At 45.2% G+C, this 8,801-nt stretch overlaps 2 long non-coding RNA genes across 2 annotated transcripts in view; one reads left to right on the top strand and one right to left on the bottom strand.

Annotated features, from left to right (window-relative positions):
* Positions 1–453: 453 nt before the first annotated feature.
* The window catches only part of LOC119089037, a 29,116-nt gene continuing 20,768 nt past the window's right edge, over positions 454–8,801 (bottom strand). Inside the window, exons 3-4 of the long non-coding RNA XR_005092881.1 lie at positions 7,989–8,231; positions 454–4,167 (exon numbers count right to left, since the gene is read on the bottom strand). This is a non-coding gene — a long non-coding RNA (uncharacterized LOC119089037). The remainder of the gene's footprint in view (positions 4,168–7,988; positions 8,232–8,801) is intronic.
* LOC119089036 lies at positions 4,268–8,082 on the top strand. The gene is made up of 3 exons (XR_005092880.1): positions 4,268–4,670; positions 5,945–6,172; positions 7,997–8,082. It is a non-coding gene; the product is annotated as an uncharacterized LOC119089036 (long non-coding RNA).

Genomic DNA, 8,801 nt, shown 5'->3' with positions numbered 1-8,801 from the left:
GCTACTTCATGCACGTGTAGCACGAATCTTAAGGAGTCTTATTAATAAAATCAAACCTGAGGCCAGGTATTGGGGTGAAGCTGGAAGATCAGAGAAACAGAACAAGCCACAGCCACCTCACCTCACCAGTTCCTCAGCTGATCCTGTTTCCTCAGACTGGAAGCCTCTGAGTCCTCATCTGAATGGATCTCAGCTGAACTGCTTCTTGAAAGCCTGAATGCTGAACCAGCCTAGTTCCTGGTCCTCACGCCTTATATATCTTTCTGCTTTCTGCCATCACTCCCTGGGATTAAAGGCTACTTTCTGGGATTAAAGGCGTGTGTCACCATGCCTGGCTGTTTCCAATGTGGCCTTGAACTCACAGAGATCCAGAGGGATTTCTGCCTCTGGAATGCTAGGATTAAAGGTGTGAGTGCTACCATTTTCTAGCCTCTGTATCTAGTGACTGCTCTGTTCTCTGACCCCAGATAAGTTTATTAGGGTACACAATATTTTGAAGAACACAATACTACCACAACCACATGCAGTGAGCTCCCTTTCAGAGGAGACACTATGACCAGTAAACACTAACACTTAGTTTTTGAAATATCAATTTAAAAGTAAGATTAAATAAAATAATGTGTATGTAACTTGCATCCAGCATTCTGCTAAAATCAGTAAGCATTATTTCTTATTTATGGTTATCCTAGCAAAGAGCATGACAAACTTCATTCTAAAGTACATAATCATACACTCAGAAAGTGGTTATTCAGTATGTCTTGGTTTCATTTCCTGTTACGGTTGGGGGGGTGGGGGATGGGAATGGAAGAGAATCTGAGCGACCAAAGGAAGCTTCTGGGAGAGACAGGTGACAAATGGGGCCTGCCAATGAGACTGTGGGGGAGGGCAGTCCGGGAGGAGTAGGAGCAGCAGTGAAGCCCCCGGGAGGAATACAACGGTGAGCATTGCCCAAACAGTGGGTACAAAAACTGTGTTCCTATTCCCTGTCACATAATAGTTCCATTTTCAGGGCATCTGAGTTCTCCATCAATAGTCAGGATCAACGACCACCAGGCAAGCTCGGCCTCCTTTGATGAGAGGGAACAAATCCACTAAAAGGAGTGTTGAAATTTTAAGTTAACCAACCCTGCATCAGCCCTATGGGAGGTCACTGTTTCAAATTTCACCTGGGGGAGCCACTTTGGGTTTGGGGAGGAGGTCCTTATCTCCCTGCTATTCAAATGCAGGTCTCTAAGACCCAGGTTATGAGCTGGGATGGCTTCTGCTTCTCCAGGAACCTGGTTTGTGTCCTTGAAGAGTTCCTTTAGACTACTATGATTTAGTTCATCTATAACACACGAAGATTGGATGAGACCAGCACACCCAGAACTCAGAACTTAAATGTGCTTCTCTGTGTCCTGGGGATGTTGCTACTGTCAGTCTCAGGAGCTATAACTCTGGATTTCTGTCCAGAGCTCAGGTGAGGTTGCTGGCACCCCCATCCCCACCCTGCCTACACTTTGGAGTGGTAAGAGTTTAAATTATCTGTACTGTGCCAACTAGTTCTCAACCTAGGATTCTGAGTTCTGTACTTACGGAGACATACAACTTCAAGCCCTTAATCTAATCTGAATCAGAGAAGATCTGTGATCACTAAGACACATGTGACCTTCCTGCAATGCTGACCTGTATTGCCTTCTGGGCTGGCCGCCTTTTGCAAATCGAGGTCATTGCCTCACCTTAGCTACCGGCTGCTCACACCTATTCATTGTAGGGTGGGACTGTGAAACTCCTTATCAATATGAAATCCTTATAAAATGTGCTGAGATGAAATAAGGAAGCTTCACTCATGCATTTGCCAGCTCTCTAGCTGGCATGGAATGGTGAGCAACAATCAAGGAGCACATATCTTCCTTCAGACTGTTTGGTTAGTAACTGTAATCACTGGGTTATGCAAAATTCCCCAAGTGTGTGTAAATTCAGATTTTACCTTCATTATTGTGCTGGGATTGACCTGGAATGGTTGGTAGGCAGGTTATATACAATGGTAAGTTCTTCAACCCAGTCTTCCCAAACTTCTCAGGTCACCATGTAGGAAACGGAAGAAGAGCAGAAGAATCTCTCCAGTTCTGTTGACTCAGATTGACGTGCTCTGCTGCCAACCGCAGGCCCTGTGATTACTCTTGTTGGGTTGTTAGTACCACGCAATCTATATTTCCCATCAAATGTGCTCTCCTGAGAGTCCTCTGGGGATGGTTGAGCCCAGCCAGCACGTCAATAAATGGCATAACAGAATTAACTGACATTTCATTTATCCCTCAGTGTTTTTATTTTTTCTCCCAGACATTAGTTCAAAGGATCATAATGTCATGGAGCATCCATCAAAGGGGATGGGAAAAAATGAAATAGGACTTATTCCCCCTCACACTTTTCAGGCTGTGCAGGGCACTCCCTGGGGTAAAGCTGGTCAGAGCATCTTAGAAATGAGAGCAGAAATGCTTGTCAGCTAGTCTATCAGTCTGCACCTGCATGTTCAATCATCTTTTAAAAACCGTTATTAAGACATAGTCTCTAGTGAGCTTGTGTGAAGAGACATTGCAAACAAGGAATACTGCTGAGCAGAAGTCACCAAGACATTGGTTCTTTTGTATGAAAATAGAAAGAACCAAATAAAAACCACAGTAAAAATGCCCCTTGGCTAAGAATGGAGATCAGTGCAGGGTGACAGCAATAAAAAGCATTTAGATATGATTTCCACCAATTGAGGGCTCTCTGTGTTGTTCATTTGAGCCATAACAAAGACTTAGAAGAGATCATGATCTACAAATAGGCAGTGATATTAAAAGACAGCAAAGCCTGGGTTAGTTTGATTTTACAGACATCCCAGAAACAGCAGGAACTTATAACTTCCTATCATACCATAGGTGGGAGTCTCCCTTAATAGTTTCATGCAAGATGTTCACAAAATTAATTCAAATATGAATAAGCCAGTGTAAATCACAGGTCAGCAACCAGCGCATCAACAACAGTGTTAAACACCCCTCTTCTGGACACAGCGAAGAGCTGAACGTCTGCAGAAACAGCCACCACTTCTTTATTTCCATTTCCATTTTCAGCCTGTCCCTTGTTCTTTGGAAAGTGACAATGGCTTTTATAATTGCCGTGACAAATCGAACAATGGCCCTGGCAAGAATTAAACTGCCCATGTCCACTCATCCCTTCCTGATGACAGAGGTATAGGCTACATTCTGGCAAGGTAGCAAATGTGAACAAAGGACAGCAGACCTACCATCTGGATCAGGCACTGTGGTAGTTACATCTTTTGTTCGTGCAGCACAGGACCTGACAGATTCAACTTAATGGAAAAGGTTCACTATGGCTCACAGTTTCAGGGGGCGTAGTCCATCACCATGGGGAGCTGCTGGGGTCACTCCATCTGTTCTGGATGGACAGTACTTTCCATCTCGTCATATCAGAAATCAGGGAGCTACACCAGAACTGGGCTTAGGTGAAATCTTCAAAGGCTCTCCCTTAGCAGACTCCATCTGCCAGCTAGAACCCAAAGCCATTCACTCTCCAAAGAACCAATGTACATCCATGGCCACAGTAGGAAGGCCCAAATGGGGGCATCCTGCTACCAGGGCAATGTTCTCCCACTGCCAGGGCTTTGATTCCATCCCTTGCTTTCCTAAAAGTCCCTATCAGCCCACCTGCCCTGGCTCTCTGTGAAAACACTTTCTGAAGCAGAACAGCTGCAGCAGATCCAGCTAGATACTTTGGCTCTGCTGTCGTGGTTAAAACAATGGACAAAGGACTAACTCACACCAGACACCTCCTCTATGACCCTCCCTTTGCTGTCCAGAATAGACCTTAATTGGTCCAAAGGGTTTCTTCTCCTGAAGCCACAGAGGGATTCTGGGGAGTTCCACCACCTTTCTGTGCACTTCCTAGAAACCAGACAAGAGAGGAAATGTGGATGGAAACACCTGCCGCCAAGCTGCCAGAGGCAAGCAGCTGTGGAGTATTCCCGCTGAGATGTTTCCTTGTGGCCAGGCTGCAGGCTGGCTCAGGCACCTCTTGGTGCAGTGTGACCTAACGACAACCCATTCGAGTTTGTTCGGGCATCTCTTGGTCCTTGTGCTCTCTTTGACTTTATCCTCTGCTTGTCTCGGGTAGCCTAGAAAAGAGCTGAGAGATGTAAACACTGTTTCAGACAGTGGAGACCTGGAACTTTATCAGTAAGGAGGGGCATGATTAAATTCAGGCTGACTCAGAGATGCCAGACATGGATAGCAGGGATAGTGTGGACATCTGCAAGGACGTGGGCAACTCATTAGGGAGGAATTTTCAGAACTAGAGAGGGAGACGCTGCAGTGAAAACTGGTGCTGAGGGAGAATCACTACCCACCCTCTCACCCCATGCCTCCTCCACCACCACCTCCACCCTCTTTCCACGTACGTAGTTGTGTTTAGAGATACACAATTGGAGGAAGCCCAGCTCTGGGTGACTACAAGAAGCTCTGTGTGCTAGGCACTGTGCTGGGGAAGGAAGGACAACATCCCATTGCCATCCGAGCTTCATTTCCATCAGCATTGAAGAATCACTTAGAAATCCCAAGCACCATGATCAAGGGTGACAGAAATGAGAAAGAAGAACACCCTCTGCTCCCAGCCTGGAAAGAGAATTTGAGGTAATTTAATACCAGATCCCTCTATTAACTTCTAACAAGGACTCGGTGTCCTTCCACCAAATGGGAAGAAGGAAGAGCAATCTGAGCTTGAGAACAGAGAGCCTTGCTTGGGAGCTTTCTAGACACCTGTTCAGTGGGAGCTCGGCTCAGTACCTAACTAGCATCATCCAGGGACCATGGGTACCCAGGGCTCTACTTCTAGTTATTCTATCTGTCAGCTGTACTTGGGGTGTAACTGTTCAAAACATGGAAGCCAGTAGGCAAGAATGTGTACCTTGTGTGCTTACATTCCTGGAGAAGTTGTTCATAAATACTAGTAGAAGACTAAGTGGGTTAGATGGTTGATGAAGCATGTGTGAAAATAAAGGATGAGAGAACCAACAAAACTGAAGTGTAAAAGTCAGATGCTCAAAGTAGGCTCCTTAGAAAGGTGGTCCTGGAGCAAAGACTCATGGGAGTAAGGCCCACTCAGTGAGCAGATGCTGAGCGTCCCCTTCCATGTACTCTGTTCCATTTATAGTCTTGCTCTTTCAGGCCTAGTATTTAGTGTCTTCCATCATCATTTTCTGCCACATTCGATCAAGGTCTGAGGTTGGATAATTTTTACGGGAATAAGGTCCATTTAGCTCACAGTTCTGGGGGTCCAAGGTAATTACACCAGCATCTGCCCACTTGGCTTCATCCTCATGGTGGAAAGATCAGAAAGTCAAGTGTGTCAGAGAAGCAAAGCATCCAACAAGAGAAGCCAAACTAACTCCATGTTAACCTGATTGCTATGTAATTAACCCACTCTCCTGATACTCCACTAACCCCTTCATGAGCATGGGGCCCCCATAACCTACCTCCTAAAGGTCCCACCACCTCTCAATACTATTATCTTAGGGACTAAGCCTCAACATAAGGACTAAGTACATCCAAGCTATAGCACTTAGTAAATGTTCAGTTTTTAAAAAACTGAAAAACCCAGTGGTGTGGTACATGCTGGAACAGCTTCTTAGGCTTGTTCTTCTCCTGGCCTGATGGAGTTCTAGACATAGAAACTGATGGTGCCACATGACAGCAAGATAGGACGTTAATCAGATCTTTAAAATGATGTCAGATCTCCACGCTCTTGGATCACATCCATTGTGTAAGTGTTCAGATGGGACACTGTACCTGAAAGTCAGCCAACTGAGATAGATGCTGCAGTCTTCCATCTTGCCTAAGGTGCCATGTAACCTGGCCAGAAGAACAGCTCTCACTAATTACTCTGTAATCATCTTTGTTCCTGACAGCATCAGGTTGTCTTAGCTGTCTCCTCAGATGCTCCATGTTTCACCCATTTTCCTGGCCCCAAGCTTCTTGCTCAGCTGCAGCAGCCATTACCAAGACTGATGCATGTGGCTGGATTAGCCTTGACACTTGACCCTTATCTGTGGATTGAATGGCCAGGGTCTCCACCACTTCCGGTTCCCATGAACACACTGACCAGGAACTGTTACTGGAAGTGCAGGAGATTACAGGTAAGCAGGTGACCCTGCCCCAGTTTCAACTTCTGTGGTCTACCTCAAGAGCAGAGAACACACAATAGAAAAAAGGTAAAAGAGGAAGATTTCTGCCTGCTCTGTGAGCCCCTCAGTGTATGTGTGATGTCTTGGTAAGATGCAACCATAAAAACATGAAAATGTACCTTTGACTCTTACCCAAAAGATTCAACCCTTGAACTTAAAACAAAAACGAAAACAAGGAACTCGAATTTCCTGGCAAAAATGATCATCCTATTTTCTCTTGTTTCTAAAGTCTGTTTGTACTTTAATAGCTCTCTCTTTCTCTCTCCATATAGGAAATGAACAGTGAACGATTGTTCCATAGATTGGTGTCACTCCCTTAAAAAGACACCATTCACTACCTCTGTGTGTGTGTGTGTGTGTGCGCGCGCGCGCGCGCGCGCGCGCGCGCGCAGACGTGCGTGTGCTTTCCCCTAACTCAAAAAAAAAAAAAAAAGATGAAAAACTCTAAAATAGTTGAATGCTTTTAAGCTCTGCTTGGAAATCTTTTAAATTCAAATAATTTCCAAGGGTTTTATTCAGCTGAGTTCATCAAATGCACTTTGTTTTTTTCTCTATCCTGGATCAGCAAAGGCAATTTTCAGACTGACTCTAGGGGGATTATGTTTCTAATGTGTTTCTTCCCTAAGACCAACTTACCTGTCTGCCTTATTTTTAGCTGATCTGTCTACTGACTAACACTCCTGTGATAGAGGCTGGCTAGAGGGTAAATGCTGTGTCTATTTCCTGAGAAAATAAAATCTCCTTTTCACATGTTTCTTTTGATACCTGTAGGTTCTTGGGTTCATGTGCTTAAACTGTGCATGGAATGACTTTTAGTGAGGCTTCATTTCAATTTCTGGAGGCTTAGCAGTGCACTCCTGTAGATCTGCCTAGACAAAGTGTTTATCTACAGAGTAGAAGATGTGGAAAGAGCTCTTTATGCTGGAGCATGTTCTTGGGAGACCTCCTTTAGCTGATTATGAAGCCCTAGTGAACCTCACCTGGGCATGCTGTAGGCCAGCTGGTTTGTAGAGGAATCTGAGAACAAAGATGTGTATGTGAAAAGCCTTTCTGTATGTGAAAGCCTTAGAGTGATATCTGGTTCCTTGTTTGCTGTCTATTGAAGTGATAACATCATGACAAGAAGCAACTTCAGCTTATTTGGTTTACATGTCCTATCATTTGGTCACTGAGGGAAACCAAGGCAGGAACTCAAGCAGGGCAGAATTCCAGATGCAGAGACCATGGAGGAGTTCAACTTACTGGCTTACTTTTCATGGCTTGCACAGCTTGCATTTTCATACAAACCAAGACCACACACCCATGGATGGCATCACCCACAGTGGGCTGTGCTCTCAGGTGTCAATCACTAAACAACAAGAACAAACAACAAACTACAGCCTATTGAATAGAGGCATTTCTCAATTACGGTTCCTCTTCCTGGAGGACTCTGGCTAGAGACAAGTTAACAAACAACAACAGCAACAAACCAGCTCATATGGGTTCATCCAACACCCCAAATCCAAAGGCACTCCATCCATCATCTTTACTGAACAAAGTACAGTTTAAACTCCTTAGGCTGAAAGACACTGACGGGAAGTTGTCAGTCATCCCTCCCACGGCTCCTCCCCAACACACACACACACACACACACACACACACGCACACACACACACACACACACACACACGCACACACGCACACCAGACTGCAGACCCACTCTTCCTCTGCCCATCTCTGGATGCTTCCTTCCCGAGCCCTGCTTTCTCCTTCTGACATCTCAACCTACCTTCCCAGGTCCAGCTTCAGGAGAATCTTCTGAGAACCCTTTTAGTAGTCTTTCCTGACCTGAACTCATCTCTTCCTTACTACTTCCTGGATCCGGACCTCTCTTCTGTGGGGGATGATTAGAAGGACGAACAAATGAAGGAAGCCACCAATCAGGAGAATCCGGGGTGGGTCCACTAAAGCTGTATGGAATATCAAGCCGCCATTTGCTGGGAAGGAAGCACACTGTTTGTCAGATGGAAACCTGGTGGAGGCAAAGAGGAAAACATGGTGGATTTCAACAATATGAACTATTCCAGAATATTCTAGCATGCTGAAGGGTGAACCCCCCTCAAGATAGGCAAGGAAGGGACAAGATATAAAAGCCCAGGACGGGAAATGAGAACTGGATCGTGTCTGCACTGGTGGTGATGACTGATGAGCAGCAGGATTGATACACCGCCTTAATTCTGAAGAACTGCCTGAACATCTTCATGTCTCCGGGGTTGGACTGGGGTGGCAGAGCGAACAGGCTAGAAACCTCTCCTGCTGCCTCCTTCATGTAGCTTTGAGTCTCATACAAAGATCAAGTGAAGTCTTCCTCATCTTGACACTTCCCACATCCCAGTGCTGAATAATAATGTTTGTGGAATTGAACTCAGTTCAACTAATGAGCCCTGGTAAGGGCTTCAATGCTGATATAAATCTATAATAAACTTAGACTCAATCTCATGTAGCTTTAAAAAATGTTGTCTAGGCTGTGTCTGCTTTAGAAAGGGGAACATTTCATTTGACTAGGTCTGTTGCCTGGAGTCATAAAAGCACCCTGTAGAAA

This window comes from Peromyscus leucopus, chromosome 14 (genome assembly GCF_004664715.2).
Source record: "Peromyscus leucopus breed LL Stock chromosome 14, UCI_PerLeu_2.1, whole genome shotgun sequence".
NCBI lineage: Eukaryota > Metazoa > Chordata > Mammalia > Rodentia > Cricetidae > Peromyscus > Peromyscus leucopus.
This window is presented reverse-complemented; position numbering and strand designations above follow the sequence as displayed.